Raw genomic sequence first — 18,708 nt, forward strand, 5'->3', positions numbered from 1 at the left:
GACTGAATACAACTATTATTCTATCTTATTTCAATTATTGTGCAGAAATATTGGGAAATACATAGCATAGCAACATAATGCCTTTATTTCACAGAAAAAAACAATTCGTATCATTTTTGAAGTAGGATATAGAGACTGTCACAGTTAGATGGTGATGAAGCCCATGATGCAGAGATGGAGGCAGGCATTGGATATGAAGACATGATTTAATATAAATAATAGAACAAGAACAAACAAAAAGCACGCACGTGGGCGGAATAACAAACTAAGGGAGCTAGCACTGGGAGCTAGAAAAACAAAAAGGAACTTTAGCATGGAAGGTAGTGGAAAATAAACAGAAAAACCGAAAAATAGCTAATGCTAACAGAAACAGCTTACTGCTACGACGACCAGGACAAAATGTAGCACGACAGGTAGTAGCTGTAACAACATGACACGACAGGTAGCACGACAAGAGTGACATGTGGCAACGACGATGCAATACAATACAATACAATGATCCAGCACTGACTGGAGGAACCAAGCAGGTAAAATAGGAGCTGGCCGATTGACATCAGGTGTGACCAGATGCCAATCGGCCGCAGCTAAGTGAAAACAGGACACAGGGAGACAAACAGGAAGCTGAACCAAAATAAGAGCACCAGACAGGAAATAATAAATACAGAGGAAACAGACAAATGCAGAGGAAAAAACTAAAACATAGACAAACTGTCAGGGGAAAGCCTGACAGAGACCACACAAAACCACTTCATTAGGTCAGGATTACTAAAACTAAAAGACATTGTAGAATTGAATACTCTATTAATGATGTTCAAAGCGAGAAGTAAAATTATTCAGAGGACATACAAAAGTTGTGTGTTCACATCTGAAGATGAGAACCACAGAAGGCCGTATGACTTTAAACATCCAAGAGTGCGAACACATTTGAAACAAATGTGCTTGTCTGTTGCTGGTGTGAAAGCATTGAATTCTCTAAACAAAGACTTAAAAAGCTGTAAGAATATCTTTGTTTTTAAGAATAGTCATAAAAAGAGAAAACTGGAATTATATCAAACTGAATTTTGATTTAGATTGGACATGTCATTGTGAAAATGCTTAAAGGAAAATTGAAAAGTATGTTGCAGTTTGGGTGTTGTTGGAGGGAACAGTTATAAAGTCATCGAAAATTATTTGTGTTAAAAAGGGGGCAGATAAATGAGAGAATATTATTCTTCCATCTGCTCCTTTCTGATCATGGAAATGTATAAGAAACAAAAAAACAATGAAAGTGTCAATTGTACGTGGCTTTTATATATGCATTTTCTTTAAGGAATAAAAAGAAATGATGATGATGCATGCATTTTTAAGTAAGTCCAACATTTTTAGATTATAATAAGTCTCTTATTCTTTTTAATAACATTGTTATTCTGAAGCTAACCAACAATAAATAAAATGCGACTTCGTGAACAGGTGCGGTAGGAACCGGATGGATGGATTAAAATGCATGAGAATCTTTTATATTTTGAACGTTATTTTTGAAACTGTGATTACCGGCAGAATTATTCATTACTTACCGTGTTTAGCAATGTCAGCTAAGATTTATCTGAGAGCCAGGTGCAGTCATCAAAAGAGCCACACCTGGCTCTAGAGCAAGGGTAGGGAACCTATGGCCCGTGAGCCAGTTGTGGCTCTTTTGATGACTGCATCTGGCTCTCGGATAAATCTGAGCTGACATTGCTTAACAGGATAAGTAATTAATAATTACACTTGTAATCACAGTTTTATAAATAACGTTCAAAATATAAAACATTCTCATGCTTTCTTATGTTCACGAAGTTGCGTTAATGGGAAGAAGTTATTTATTTATTATTGGTTAGTTTGGGGCTTGCCCTCATGGCGGTTCTTCAGACCACCAAGAACCGACATGAGAGCCTGTTTCAGGGTAACAATATTGTTTTATTTTTCTATAAGTCTTTCAGTTGCTTTCCAACAATTGTCTTTTTCTCTTTCGTTCTCACTCGTGCTCTGGCTCCAGCCCTAACCCCGTCTCTCCTCCTGGCTGCTGCTTATAACAGAGTGACAGGTGATTAGATAACAAGGCCCAGGTGGGCCATCTACGCACCTGTCGCTGATTTCGAGGCAATACCCAGCTTTGCCGCAGGCCACGCCCCCTCCACAGTTAGTTTCAGAACCAAAATGTTATTACAAAGAATAAGAGACCTATTATACTCTAGAAATGTTGGTCTTACTTAAAAATGCACACTTTTAGTTGTGTTCAGTGTTAACAAAAATATTATATGGCTCTTACGTAAATACATTTTAAAACATTTGGCTTCTTGGCTCTCAGCCAAAATGGTTCCCGTTCCCTGCTCTAGAGCCATAGGTTCCCTACCCCTGACCTAAAGGTTCTAAAGGGCTCCCAAGATGTCCCAAAGTATTTCAAAACCTTTCAACGCAATATTTCAAGATTCCGTCCCGGCAGCAGAACAATTGGTCCTTCCCTTCATTTCCTCAAAGGCTAAGCTGCCATACACCCAAAACAGCACCCTGTCTTGTCCCGGATCAGTTCCAAAATCCTGCTCCTCACTCCTAAATGCATCCAAGGTCACACGAGTACTTACCTTCAACAACTCATCACCCTACAGTCCACCACCCGCACCCTCTGATCCACAAACGCCCTGATCCTTTAAATTCCCAGCATCAGGCTCTCCACCATGGGAGACCGAGCTTCCTGCTTGGCCGCATCACGCCTATGGAGCAGCCTCTCAATCCAGCTGAGGGCTATGCAGAGCCTGAACTGATTTTAAACCTTGTTTAACTCCCACAATGTTTTTAACTTTTTAACTTAGTAACACTGAGATATTGTTTGAGGAACAGTGCATGAGGAATTACATTCATTGTTGTTCTTATTAAAACTGACTTATCCCTTAAAGGAAAGTGGGGGTAAAGTCCGACTGTCACCTTCCCGTGGTGCCCAATGGATAACGTTAAAGGCAGCGGTAAAACCGTAAAAGGCCGAGCAATCCAATGGTGGATTTAATTTAGCTCAGGAAGATTATGTCTCCCGGCTGGCCTGGGAATGCCTTGGGATCCCCTGGGAGGAGCTGGATGAAGTGGCTGGGGAGAGGGTAGTCTGGGCTTCCCTGCTTAGGCTGCAGCCCCTGTACCTGACCTCGGATAAACGGAATGAGATGGATGGATGGATGGATGGATGGATGGATGGATGGATGGATGGATAGCACAAAAGCCTCCCAATTGGGCGCTGTAGACACAACAGTGTCCTGGGTATGACGTTAAACTACATCCAGGCATGAGATGGGAGGTTCTGTGTGGGGTTAGTGAGTCCCAACTAACGTCTATAAAATGCACACAAAGAACCGTTTGCACCTTCTCTTGTGACTGGCGGGTGGTCAGCGCCATAAAGCTGAGCGGGTCCCTGGGTAAATGGGGCGCGGACAACCAACAGGACAGACTAAGTTCAACAGCCCAGTAAGGCAATTAGTCTAGGAGAAGGATCTCTGATATAAAATACCCCTTCCAACCCGCACCAAGCCAACGTGGAAGGTGTAGGCTAATAACCAGCATGAAAAGTATGCCAAATGGCAGAAACATGCTGAGGCTTTCGTCCAGCAGTGGACTGACAACGGCTGATGATGAGACACAACAGAGTGTAAGTCAAGAGACTTTCAACGGAGAGACCAACTGGCCTACAGCTGTCCTGGTTAGAGGGAAGAGTCCCAGTCCTTCAAAAGTGTCCGAAATGTACCCAAACAGACAGAACCCAGAGCGCATTTGGGTTGTCATGACCTGGCTCAAAGGTTATGACAAATTGGGTCTTGTCCAGGATCTTAACCGGGGATCCCCCATTTTCCGTAACCATAGAGCCAGATTGTACAGTTCGGACTTTTCGGGCAACCCCATTTGGGACCATCCCGGACACTTCCAGGGTGGACCTGGCGGGTACTTAGAAAAACGTGCTTAGTTTAGGGTTGGGGAGAAAACAAGGTAGTTCCTTCTAACCTGACAGTGGGGACAATAAGGGACTAACTGCGTCGATGCTATTCACAATTGCAAAAACAGAGAAGGAGAAGAAGTGCATAAATATTGAGATCATCATTTGCAAAAAGTGCACAACGATAGTAAAGGATTTGAGACAGCAGCACCATACCCAGGAACCAAGTACACAGTCCAAACACTAAAGTGATACCTGAACTTAGGAGTACTTTGAGATACAAACTGTCTCCTGGCTTTTTCTTATGCTCTATGTTGCAAGCATATATTTTTTGTACTTTTTCAACCCTGTCCTCGAACAACGGGGACAGAGTAAGCAATGCAAAGGAAACAAACTGGTTCCGTGACCCAGCTTGTTGAGAATTATGCAAGTATTCCATTAAAGATTATTATTATAATGTAGTGCACTTCTACATCACCCATGAGAGTTCATTCTCAGACCTTTGAGAGTGGACGATAAGACTTAGGGCAACAACCCGTGCCTGGACAGAAGACGTCTTCCTGGTTGGCAACATTGTCTTGTTTGCCCACACAAGGCAAGAGACTCGCGCCATAAATCACAACTTTGAAACGCGACCCTGACCAGCAGATTAGCGGTCGTAACCCAACCCCGGACCTCATCTGTGCGTGGCCACTTGTTGACCCGGCAGCGACACGGCTCACGGCCACCATGGCACGCCTTCATGAATATTCTTAAAGGCTGGATTAGCCATATGGCGGCATCAGTCTTTTGTCCAACCTTTGCCCTTGCTACTTTTCATACACGCTCTGCTTGTGTTACCAGTCGACTCCTGATACCATCTTTATGAGAGCACCGGGGGAGTCCATTAAAAGGTGTTCTGTGGATCCTAAGAGCTTTCTGGAGCCGTGCCTGCAAGCGTCTTAGAAAGCTCCCTTTCTTCCCCGCTCCCGCTGAAAGCAGCCATTGAGAACTCAGCTCACTAGCGTACTCAAAGAGTCCGGAGTGGGCATGGCGGTCAGCGCGAACGTTTACTACGGCAACACCCTCGCTAAACGCGCTCGCATCAGCCGAAACAAGCTCGCAGACATTCCACAACCGACACAAATAAGCTTTTTAAGGTCGGAGACTCACAATGAAGACTCTTGAACAACTCCGACGCCGTCTTCTCACTTTTGGAGGACAGCAAACTTTATCGACATCACCTGAAACAAACAAGAGACAAGACTTTTTTTATGAGATGTTTGGTAGCACCTGTCTCCATTTCACTTTTTCACGCACTGCCTCAACTGGTTCACATATATATATATATATATATATATATATATATATATATATATATATATATGCATATATATACATATATATACATATATTTATATATACATATATATACATATATTTATATATACATATATATACATAAATATGTATACATACATACATATATATATACATACATATTTAAATGTATATATACATACGTACATATATATATATACATACATACATATATATATACATATATATGCATGTATATACATATATATACATATATTTATATATACATATATATACATATATTTATATATACATATATATATATACATATATATATTTATATATACATACATACATATATACATACATACATATATATATATAGATACATATATACATACATATATATAGATACATATATACATACATATATATAGATACATATATACATACATATATATATATGTATATATATATATACATACATATATACAGATATATATATATATATATATATATATATACATACATATATATACACATATATATATATACACACATATAAATATATATATATATATATATATATATATATATATATATATATATATATATATATATATATATATATATATATATATACATATACATATATATATATATACATATGCCGTATTTTTTGGACTATAAGTCGCAATTTTCTTCATAGTTTGGCCGGGGGTGCGACTTATACTCAGGAGCAACTTATGTGTGAAATTATTAACACGTTACCGTAAAATATGAAATAATATTATTTAGCTCATTCACGTAACAGACTAGACGTATAAGATTTCATCGGATATAGCGATTAGGAGTGACAGATTGTTTGGTAAACGTATAGCATGTTCTATATGTTATAGTTATTTGAATGACTCTTACCATAATATGTTACGTTAACATACCAGGAACCTTCTCAGTTGGTTATTTATGCGTCATATAACGTACACTTATTCAGCCTGTTGTTCACTATTCTTTATTTATTTTAAATTGCCTTTCCAATGTCTATTCTTGGTGTTGGGTTTTATCAAGTAAATTTCCCCAAAGAATGCGACTTATACTCCAGTACGACTTATATATGTTTTTTCCTTCTTTATTATGCATTTTCGACTGGTGCGACTTATACTCCGGAGCGACTTATACTCCGGAGCGACTTATACTCCGAAAAATACCGTATATATATATATATATATATATATATATATATATATATATATATATATATATATATATATATGGCCATATTTAATATATATATGGCCACATTTTTTTGGGCCAATGCGGCCCTGGGTCAAAAAGTTTGGGGAACCCTGCTTTAGAGTGTTCTGAGGTTGGAGCCAATCATGGCACACACACACAGACACACACACAGACACGCACACAGACACACACACACACACATGCACACACGCACACAAATAGTTTGCTGAACCAGAGTCATGTCAAATAGGTCAAAGTGCCGACTCGGTGCTTTGATCAGAACGGCGGTCATGTAGGAGGAGGCTGACCCCAAATTGAGAGAGGACGGAAGCAGTGGTAATTGAAAGTGGGATGCTGCTAATTACGCACCAATATACCACACACACACACACGCACACATACACATTCAAACACACACAACACACAGCTGCAGCTTGTTTGAATCCACAATTTGAGGCAAATTGAGAACAATGAAGAAATAAAAGCTGTGTGCGTGTGTGATCTTTTATTCATGCGTGTAATCAAGCAAATGATTCTTTTTCTCTGCAGGCGGCAGAAAAAGCTCAAAGGATGCTACGCTACCAAGTTCTTCTGATGCTAATGTTTCTTTTTTTTAAAACAAAAAAAACAAGCTTCTGTAAAAAGATCAGGGCGAAGATTTACGTAAGAACACCCCCCTCTCCCTCCCTCGGCAAACGCCGCTTACTGACCCGTCTGAACTTGTTCCAAAATGTCTGCAGAACCGGTTTTTACTCTGGAACCATTTCTCGCGCTTTTTTTTTCCTACCTTCCTGTGGCCTATAGGGGGCAGCGCTCACACCTGGAGGAGGGCCCAGGCAGACCTTTGACCGCCCCGTGAAGGCAACACACACACACACACACACACACACACACACACACACACACACACACACACACACACACACACACACACACACACATCCAGGGTGTGGCAGCTACTACTTGATGAATAAAGATGGTGTCTTCATGAACACCCCCAAGATGGCCAAAGGCAAAATAAAAAAAGATTAAAGTCTCCCTTTGTTGTGTTTTCGCCAGCTCGTTTGATGACTGCTGCACTGTGTCAATACGAAATTCATTATTGCAGTGAAAAAGTCTTCATGAAGTCAAAGGGATGGTAAAGTTTGAGGGTTTAAACCGCCGTCATCAAAGAGTGCACGTCAGTTCATTAGATTTGTTCTAGAACAAACACTGTGGATTTTGTGTTGTCGGTTATGTAGGAAAACTGCACTTTTTGGAGGGGTTCTGCCTGTGGTGTGAGACAAGAACACATGTTGTTCCCTTTTCTGTGCATTGTAAAAGGGAAAAACTGCTAGCAAGAGGCGGCTAACACTGCAGGTATTGATGCGATCTGTAAAGCGCCCTAAAACCCATTCAAAAACCTCCAACAATGTTTTATTTACAAACCCCAAAACCAGTGGAGGTTGACACGTTGTGTAAATCGTAAATAAAAACCGAATACAATAATTTGCAAATCATTTTTAACTTATATTCAATTGAATAGACTGCAAAGACAAGATATTTAATGTTTCAACTGAGAAACTTGTTTTTTTTTTGCAAATAATCATTAACTTAAAATTGAATGGCAGCAACACATTGCAAAAAAGTTGTCAGAGGGGCAATTTTACCACTGTGTTACATGGCCTTTCCTTTTAACAACACTCAGTAAATGTTTGGGAACTGAGGAGACCAATTTTTGAAGCTTTTCAGGTGGAATTACTTCCCATTCTTGCTTGATGTACAGCTTAAGTTATTCAAAAGTCCGGGGTCTCCGATGTCATATTATAGGCTTCATAATGCGACACACATTTTCAATGGGAGCCAGGTCTGGACTACAAGCAGGCCAGTCTAGGACCAGCACTTTTTTACTGCGAAGCTACGCTGTTGTAACATGGTGCTTGGCATCGTCTGCTTGGATAGCAACATATTTTGCTCCAAAACCTGTGTGTACCTTTCAGCATTAATGGTGCCTTCACAGATGGGTAAGTTACCCATGCCTTGGGCACTAATACACCCCCATACCATCACAGATGCTGGCTTTCGAACTTTGCGCCTATAACAGTCCGGATGGTTCTTTTCCTCTTTGTTCTGTTCACAACGTCCACAGTTTCCAAAAATAATTTGAAATGTGGACTCGTCAGACCACAGAACATTCTTCCAGTCCATCTTAGATGAGCTCAGGCCCAGCGAAGCCGGCGGCATTTCTGGGTGTTGTTGATAAATGGCTTTGGCTTTGCATAGTAGAGTTTTAACTTGCACTTAAAGATGTAGCGACCAACTGTAGTTACTGACAGTGGTTTTCTGAAGTGTTCCTAAGCCCATGTGGTGATATCCTATACACATTGATGTTGCTTTTTGGTGCAGTACCACCTGAGGGATCCAAAGTTACAGGTTAAGCCGCTTATTAAGGTGATTTGTCTAGATTCTCTGAACCTTTAGATTATATAACGGACCGTAGTTGGTGAAATCCGTAAATTCCTCGCAACAGCTCGTTGAGAAATGTTTTTCCTAAACTGTTTGACAATTTGCTCACGCATTTGTTGACAAAGTGGTGACCCTCGCCCCATTCTTGTTTGTGAATGACTGAGCATTTCATGGAAGCGGCTTTTATACCCAATCATGGCACCCACCTGTTCCCAATTAGTCTGTTCACCTGTGAGATGTTCCAAATAAGTGTTTGATGAGCATTCCTCAACTTTCTCAGTCTTTTTTGCCACTTGTGCATGCTTTTTTTGAAACATGTTGCAGGCATCAAATTCCAACTGAGCTAATATTTGCAAAAAAAAAAAAAACAACGTTTTCCAGTTCGAACGTTAAGTATCTTGTCCATGCAGTTTATTTAATTGAATATAAGTTGAAAAGGGTTTGCAAATCATTGTATTCTGTTTTTATTTATGATTTACACAGTTATAATTGCCCTGCGATGAGGCGGCGACTTGTCCGGGGTGTACACCGCCTTCCGCCCGATTGTAGCTGAGATAGGCACCAGCGCCCCCCGCGACCACAAAGGGAATAAGCGGTAGAAAATGGATGGATGGACAATTATAATCTTTGGTCATGTCAAGATTCGATTCAATTCCCACTCTTGGGGTGACGATGTGATTTAGTATCGCTTTTCAATCCAACACAATTCTCATGATCTATTGTTTGTTATATCAATTATAATAAAGCCTTTCAAAAGCAGGTTAAAGGTAAGAAAAGTTCCAAATGACTGCTGACGTATGACTAATATCTGCAGTGTTGGCCTAAAAGCGTGTTTTTACAAACATTTCATAAAATGTATTTAGAGAAATCACAATGTGTTAATCCAATATAAGAAAATAAAGCACAATACAACACAATACTTAATAAAGTCGTGCTCAACCACTGCACTTCATGGCTCAAAACCTGCAGAAAATAGTTCTTCTCAGGTTTCTCCATGGTTACATTTTCACGCTGCAATATTATATTACACTTTACTAAGAATTTCTTACATATTCCTTATTTTACCTTCATTTTGAGAGATTATTGTGAGGTGTTCAAAGAGATTTTAAGATGTTGTTGACATTGTTTGAGTGTTTTCCATGCTTGTGTGCGTGTGTGTGTGTGTGTGTGTGTGTGTGTGTGTGTGTGTGTGTGTTCACTGTGAAAGTGAACACACACTCTGCTTGTCTGAATGTGTCCCGTCATGTGCACCTCTGTTCCGCTGCCCCGCCTTCTCCACACCGATCCACCGCTATGCTCGCAAACATACCCAATCACACACTTTCTTGAGTTGAGTCCACGTCGGCATTTGTTCGCCCGCTAACTCGCATCAGGTTTGAGTCCAGGGCATGACATAAAAAGCAGGGACTGAACCAGGGAGGTTACTGTGGACTCGTTAGACCACAGAACACTTTTCCACTTTGAATCAGTCCATCTTAGATAAGATCTGGGTGTTGTTGATAAATGGCTTTCGCTTTGCATAGTAGTGTTTTTAACTTGCACTTACAGATGAAGCGACCAACTGTAGTTACTGACAGTGGTTTTCTGAAGTGTTCCTGAACCCATGTGGTGATATCCTTTACACAGTGATGTTGCTTTTTGATGTAGTACCGCCAGGGGGATGGAAGGTCCGTAAAATCATCGCTTACGTGCGGTGATTTCTCCAGATTCCCTGAACCTTTTGATGATATTACGAACCATAGAGGGTGAAATCCATAAATTCCTTGCAACAGCTCGTTGAGAATTGTTGTTCTTAAACTGTTGGACAACTTGCTGACGCATTTGTTCACAAAGTGGTGACTCTCGCCCCATCCTTGTTTGTGAATGACTGAGCATTTCATGGAAGCTGCTTTTATACTCAATCATGGCACCCACCTGTTCCCAATTAGCGTGTTCACCTGTGGGATGTTCGAAACAACTGTTTGATGAGCATCCCTCAACTTTCTCAGTCGTTTTTGCCACGTGTGCCAGCTTTTTGGAAATTCCAAATGAGCTAATATTTGCACACAAAAAAACAATATTTTCCAAAACATATCTGAAACAGTAATTAATTTGAATGGTAATTTTAGTTTTATTACAATGTTAATTACACCATAATTTTTGGGGCTGGTAATTATGCAATTGCGGGATAACCAGACATTTATTTACAACGCGAAAAAAAATTGTTAGATTTTGGTGTTTTAATAGTTTCAACCAGTTGAGAAAAGTGAACACAGTAGGAATTATCAAGATCAAAGTGAACATTTTTTTCATGGAAAACTTGGGATTATGGGCAGAGTGGGACTTTTTGGAATGTAAGAAATTGTTAGACCATTACCAACAATTCGCCGACATGATTATATTAGCAGGAATCATACATACTTGTATTACTTTTTAGTGAGGGGCGTTGGAAAAGGTTTGATCAAGTAAAATGAGTCAAACAGAGAACAATGGTATGTATGGAAAAACACTAACATATCTATTATTAACCATAAGGAATGGATTTACGCTGTCTTCAAGCTGAAGTCGAGTAATATATTTTTTTTTATGGCCACAATAATTCATTAGGTTAATCTCATGATGCACTATATCCAGTGATGCAGACACGTTCGTTACTGGATACTTTCTAATTGTCATGATCCGTGGCCCGTATCATGTTTTCTTATGTACTGTAAGTTTTGAACTCCCTTAGTTCCTGTTTGTGCACCTCTGGGTTTTTTTTAGTTTCCATGGGGATTAATTGGGTTCACCTGCCTCTGGTTAGTGGTCAGCTGCTGTCAACCACTAATCAGAGAGCTTTTTATTCACCCTGCTTGTCACACTCAGTCTGGCTTCCTTGACTGATAATATTTGTGATTGACATGTGGTTTCATATCATTTGACCTTGAACTACAAGTAGGTTAGATATAATGATGGAATATTGGTAAGATGTCCAATTAGGGACCGAATGTCCCTTTAGGACAGAGGACCCTATTGTATTTCTAAGGTTTTATTATTATTATACCACCGCCTTTTTGAGCTGTAATTTTACCCCCTTAACATGCTTCAAAACTCACCAAATGTAACACACACATCAGCGAAAATTGCCATCTAAACAAAAAACCAAAACCCAAAACTCAAAATTGCGCTCTAGCGCCCCCTAGGAAAAAACACAGATAAAACTGCTTGTAAGTTCCGTTAGGAATGTCGTAGAGACATGACACAAAAACCCCTATGTAGGTCTGACTTAGACCTAGATTTCATACACTGACCTCCTTCAGCAAAAATCAGCAGGAAGTTGGCAAAAACCCCTTCAAAACCAAAGTTTCCTAAAAAATGTCATTTTTGCCTCTTTGAGCTGTAATTTGACCCCTTTAAAATGCTTCAAAACTCTCCAAACTGGACACAGATCAGAACTGGCAAAAATTGTGATCTAATAAAAAAAAAATAAAAAATCAAAACTCAAAATTGCGCTCTAGCGCCCCCTAGGAATAAAACACAGACAAAACTGCTCCTAGGAATAAAAGACAGAAAAAACGGCTTGTAACTTCCGGTAAGAATGTCGTAGGGACATTAAACCAAAACCTCTATGTAGGTCTCACTTAGACCTACATTTCATTCATTTACATCCGTTAGCAAAAATCTACAGGAAGTTGGCAATTACCCCTTCAAAACAAAAGTTTTGTAAAAACCCGTCACCTTTTTTCAAGCATTATCTCCTCTGAGCGCGTTTGTTGTGTCGGCTTCAAACTCGCACAGGAGAGAGATTGAACCCTTCTGATTAAAAGTTGAGAAAAGAGTTTTGATGGCCGCTTAAAAGCAGGAATCACCAGCGCGACCACACAATGCAGAGAAGGTAGGTACTGTGCGGGTAAAGATACGTTGACTAGGTGAAAGAAGGAGGCACCAGTTTGACACCAGGATACAGAGAAGGTAGGTAATGTGCAGGCAAAGATATGTTGTCTGGGTGATGGCAGGAAGCACCACCGTGTATGGGTGACAGAAATAAGCACCAGTGTGACCCCAGGATGCAGGAAAGGTAGGTAATGTGCAGGTAAAGATATGTTAAATGGGTAAAGGCAGGAAACACCAGCAAAAGTCAAACCCATCCATCGCTGCTTGCAGCTTTAATTTAGTGTAAGTATTTGAGTGGGCTCTAGGGCCTTTTGTAGTGGAAAAGTTGGGCTCAACAACAGTTACGTTGAGTACTTCTATGTTCCTTGTTTCTAGTTCATGTGCTAAGCTACGACATAGCTCCCATGCCATCGGAACGTTTTGTGGAATGCTTAACCTACTCATTGGCCTAGTGGTTAGAGTGTCCGCTCTGAGATCGGTAGGTCGTAAGTTCGAATCCCGGCCAAGTCATACCAAAGACTATAAAAATGGGACCCATTACCTCCCTGCTTGGCACTCAGCGTTAAGGGTTAGAATTGGGGGTTATATCACCATAAATGATTCCCGGGCGCGGCACCGCTGCTGCCCACTGCTCCCCTCACATCCCAGTGGGTGATCAAGGGTGATGGGTCAAATGCAGAGAATATTTTTGCCACATCTTGTATGTCTGTGACAATCATTGATACTTTAACTTTGACTTTGTGTTTTGCATGATTTATGGACAATAAATCATTCCTACCTCACACCTTTGTCCAGAGTTTTCCGTCTGCATTCCTGGGAGAATGACCCCGCATAAATATGCGACCCCGACGTGACACTAATACGCTTTTGCCTCGGAGACTCGTGACTATAAGTATTAGATACTTGTTTAAATTTGGCAGAAGTGTGGTTTTACACTTAATGAAGGAAACATATTGCATATGTTTAGCTTGGGTGCTATCGTGTGCTGCGCTGTTGTGTAGCTGCCAGTAGCCTATGGCCTTTTGTGAATGACATGACCAAAATAGAAGAAAACAACAGCCCTGTGTGCTTATCGGAGGACATTGGGATGTCACCGGCAAAAAGTAAACATGCTGCAGGACGGCTTGTATCGGACATTTTAATGTGCTAGCCCGTATAATCCGATACTTTTTTTTTTTATTGCGGATATCCGATATCCAGTATCAATATCGGATTGGGACACGGCCGGACGTCACCGGGCAAATGTCAGCACAAAGTTATTCTTGGTGAGGGCGGGACTTCAGCGGCAATGGGGGCCGGGGGGGGACAATACGAGATGATGCACGTTGTCCATCGGCAGGAAGTGACTTCGAACACGGCGCCTGCACCTGCGGCGCTAACCAAATGTTGCCTTGTCGCAGCTGTCAGCGCCACTTGTTCAGACGCGGACACACACGGCGAGAAGGACAATGGACCTCCGGGACATACGGACGCTCCCTCGAAGGAGGCCGAGTTGCCACTTCCACGTCCGCCTGGCAGGAAGCGGCACGGGGCCTCCACTAATCACATGCACAATTCAAGCACAATGAGTGAAGTGAAGTGAAATATATTTATATAGCGCTTTTTCTCTAGTGACTCAAAGCGCTTTACATAGTGAAACCCAATATCTAAGTAACATTTAAACCAGTGTGGGTGGCACTGGGGGCAGGTGGGTAAAGTGTCTTGCCCAAGGACACAACAGCAGTAACTAGGATGGCAGAAGCGGGGATTGAACCTGCAACCATCAAGTTGCTGGCACGGCCGCTCTACCAACCGAGCTATACCGCCCAATGAGGACCCCATTAATGGTGCTCTTTCAGCAAAAATCACTCGCCGTCTCTTTTGTTTCCCAGAAAAAATAAATACACACTATATTGCCAAAAGTATTTGGCCACCCATCCAAATGATGAGAATCAGGTGTCCTAATCACTTGGCCTGGCCACAGGTGTATAAAATCAAGCCCTAAGGCAGGGGTCACCAACGCGGTGCCCGCGGGCACCAGGTAGCCCATAAGGACCAGATGAGTAGCCCGCTGGCCTGTTCTAAAAATAGCTCAAATAGCAGCACTTACCAGTGAGATGCCTCTGTTTAAAAAATATATATATATTTACTAGCAAGCTGGTCTCGCTTTGCTCGACATGTTTAATTCTAAAAGAGACAAAACTCAAATAGAATTTGAAAATCCAAGAAAATATTTTAAAGACTTGTTCTTCACTTGTTCAAATAAATGCATTAATTTTTTTTACTCTGCTTCTTATAACTTTCAGAAAGACAATTTTAGAGAAAAAAATACAACCTTAAAAATGATTTTAGGAATTTTAAACACCTCAAAATTAAAAAAATAATCTTAATCATGAAAAATTACTAATGATGTTCCATAAATTATTTTTTTAATTTTTTCGAAAAGATTCGAATTAGCTAGTTTTTCTCTTCTTTTTTTCGGTTGAATTTTGAATTTTAAAGAGTCGAAAGTGAAGATAAACTATGTTTCAAAATTTAATTTTCATTTTTTTCGATCTCCTGACGATTGAGGGAACCCCTCATGAAACAGTTCTGTAGAGATGAAGTAGTCTTGTGCTTTTTCCCACACACACACACACACATATATATATATATATATATATCATATTTTATATGTATTTATGTATGTCATATAATGAATAATAAATTATTGTATTTTCTGAGTTTAATGTGAAAAATTATTTTAGATTTTTATTTTTGCTTTTTTATTTTTCCGTGAAGTAGAAACCCGCACACAAGCAGCACACGTGTGCGTGCCCCCCAAATGTAGCGATCGCGTTACACCCCCGCTACACCTCTCGCTCTCATTCGGCTCAACGCAACAGTGGTCCCCCAGCGCCGTCGTAGACGACAGTCAAGCTCGCTCGCCAGCTCGTCTCTTTAAGCGCTCAGCTAAGCTGTTACAGTTTATGTCAGGGGTGGCAGACTCGTTTTCATTGAGGGCCACATCGCAGTTATGGTTGCCTTCAGAGGGTCGCTTTTAACAATGAGTAATATATGAACATGCATGTACAGTGGGGCAAAAAAGTATTTAGTCAGCCACCGATTGTGCAAGTTCTCCCACTTAAAATGATGACAGAGGTCTGTAATTTGCATCATAGGTACACTTCAACTGTGAGAGACAGAATGTGAAAAAAAAATCCAGGATTTCATCCACATTCTAGGAATTTTAAAGAATTTATTTGTAAATTATAGTGGAAAATAAGTATTTGGTCAACCATTCAAAGCTCTCACAGATGGAAGGAAGTTTTTATTCAAAATCTCACGATACATGGCCCCATTCATTCTTTCCTTAACACGGATCAATCCTCCTGTCCCCTCAGCAGAAAAACAACCCCAAAGCATGATGTTTCCACCCCCATGCTTCACAGTGGGTATGGTGTTCTTGGGATGCAACTCAGTATTCTTCTTTCTCCAAACACTACGAGTTGAGTTTATACCAAAAAGTTCTATTTTGGTTTCATCTGACCACATGACATTCTCCCAATCCTCTGCTGTATCATCCATGTATCCATTTTGGTATAAACTCAACTCCTTGTGTTTGGAGGATGAAGAATACTGAGTTGCATCCCAAGAACACCATACCTACTGTGAAGCATGGGGGTGGAAACATCATGCTTTTGGGCTGTTTTTCTGCTAAGGGGACAGGACGATTGATCCGTGTTAAGGAAAGAATGCATGGGGCCATGTATCGTGAGATTTTGAGCCAAAAACTTCCTTCCATCAGTGAGAGCTTTGAATGGTTGACCAAATACTTATTTTCCACCATAATTTACAAATACATTTTTCTAAATTCTTACAATGTGAATTCCTGGATTTTTTTTTTCTCATTCTGTCTCTCACAGTTGAAGTGTACCTATGATGAAAATTACAGACCTCTGTCATCATTTTAAGTGGGAGAACTTGCACGATCGGTGGCTGACTAAATACTTTTTTGCCCCATTGTATATATATAGATACATTAACAATATATTTTTTTTTACATTCAAATTTTACTTCAAAAACTGGCAGCTCAGCCAGCAGAATTTTAAGAGTAAAAGCAGTGGGGTTTTTTTTTACAGCAAATAAACAAATGGAATAAATGGAGAAACAATAACACTTTTTTTTGCGGTAAAATTTAAGAGCTGCCTTTTTTTTTTTTTTTTTTCCGTAAAATCTTGTTTTAATGTTTTGTTTTGTTTTTATTTTGTTTTTTATGTTTTAGTGTCTTACTGTGTATGGAAAAAAACAATTCAACCGAAAAATATATTGTCAATTTTACAATCTACAATACGATTGATCATTTGTTTTGAAATCCTAAATCAGGCAGATATTTAAATACAGTATTTATCTTTATTTTAAAAATATATATATTTTTGGAATACATAATGATATAATGTTTAGATTTTGATAATATGGAATTTGATAAGATATGCAATTGCATGTACGTGATTTTTAATGTCAAAAGGGAAAGAACGAATATATTTAGTAAGAAAATATTAAGCATTTTATTGACGCATATTATTTCTATGCTTTCGCAGTGACATAAAATAATGTGGCGGGCCGGATTTGGCCCACAGGCCTTGAGTTTGACAACTGTGGTTTATCTATTCCCGTCACAAATCAATATTGCCACATTTTTCACTCATATTAGGTATGGGTACCAAATCTGGTACTATTTTGGCACTGAGCGAATCCCGCCGGTCACGCAAACTCAAACATTGCCATGTTCTGATACATGGGTTGTGCGTGACGCCACTTCGGCACTTGGCAAACACTCCAGCAGCACTGAGAGCGGACTCCGCCAAAACCGCTAGCTTGATGCTACCATACATTGACGCTGCCGTTGACATGCTACTGATTAGCATTAGCGATTTTACATGGCGATTTCAACAGCTCCAAATGTGTTAATGAATTCATTACTTACTGTATTAACATTTGTAGGGCGCGACAGACAGCAAAGACTGAACTGATCAACACGCCATAAACCGGGGTTCTTAACCCTTTTTTTGTTTTACCTCTGGGCCAAACTTTTCCTCTACAGAAGGCCCCTAGGGCCCACTCAAATACTAATACTGGATTACACATCTTACTAATATTCCATCGTTATATCTAACCTACTTGTAGTTCAAGGTCAAATGATATGAAACCACGTGTTAATCACAAATATTATCATATATATATATATATATTAAGAGCCACCCGAACGCCTCCCTAGGGAGGTGTTTCGGGCACGTCCGACCGGTAGAAGGCCACCACGGGGAAGACCCAGGACATGTTGGGAAGACTATCTCTGCCGGCTGGCCTGGGAATGCCTCGGGATCCCCCGGGAGGAGCTGGACGAAGTGGCTGGGGAGAGGAAAGTCTGGGTTTCCCTGCTTAGGCTGCTGCCCCCGCGACCTGACCTCGGATAAGTGGAAGAAGATGGCTGGATGGATGGATATTAAGAGTGTGTTAAAGTTCGACTCCTAACTTGTTTATTATTAGTTGTTGTTTTTTAAATATTAAGATTACGGCCTTCAGTGGGGAAAAAAAATCTTAAATTTGCTGCACCGTTTTATAAGCCGCATGGTTCAAAGCGCAGGGAAAGAAAGTAGCGGCTAATGTCGGAAACCGCTGGCACTCAGGCTGCAAGAGAGGATGTTGTCTAGAAACGTGTGTGAGTGTGGACGAGTCTGAGTTAGCACACCTTTGCCCTCTCCCGAGTCACTTAGCGTGAAATATTGCCCGAGGCGGGCGGCAAGGAGCGGCCCGGCCGGGGCAAGCGCCGGCACATACGTCCGCGCCTCGCCCCGCGCTAACTACACGGAGGAGATTACATTATGGCGCTCGCCATTGTCCCGCGTCTCCCCAGACAAAGGCCGCCGCGCTGAGCAAACAGCGCGCCTCGCAGAGACTGTAACAACAAGAGGCCGACGTGAAAAGGA

The 18,708-nt window shown here is 40.6% G+C and overlaps 1 protein-coding gene across 2 annotated transcripts in view; it reads right to left on the reverse strand.

Annotated features, from left to right (window-relative positions):
• LOC133549260 (transcription factor SOX-6-like) overlaps positions 1-18,708 on the reverse strand; it is a 265,313-nt gene that overhangs the window by 211,484 nt on the left and 35,121 nt on the right. For both annotated transcript variants that reach the window (XM_061894490.1, XM_061894489.1), the window contains exon 2: positions 5,084-5,154. The gene's annotated coding sequence lies outside the window, so the exon portion shown is untranslated. The remainder of the gene's footprint in view (positions 1-5,083; positions 5,155-18,708) is intronic.

The sequence above is a fragment of the Nerophis ophidion genome, linkage group LG03 (genome assembly GCF_033978795.1).
Source record: "Nerophis ophidion isolate RoL-2023_Sa linkage group LG03, RoL_Noph_v1.0, whole genome shotgun sequence".
NCBI classification, from domain to species: Eukaryota; Metazoa; Chordata; class Actinopteri; order Syngnathiformes; family Syngnathidae; genus Nerophis; species Nerophis ophidion.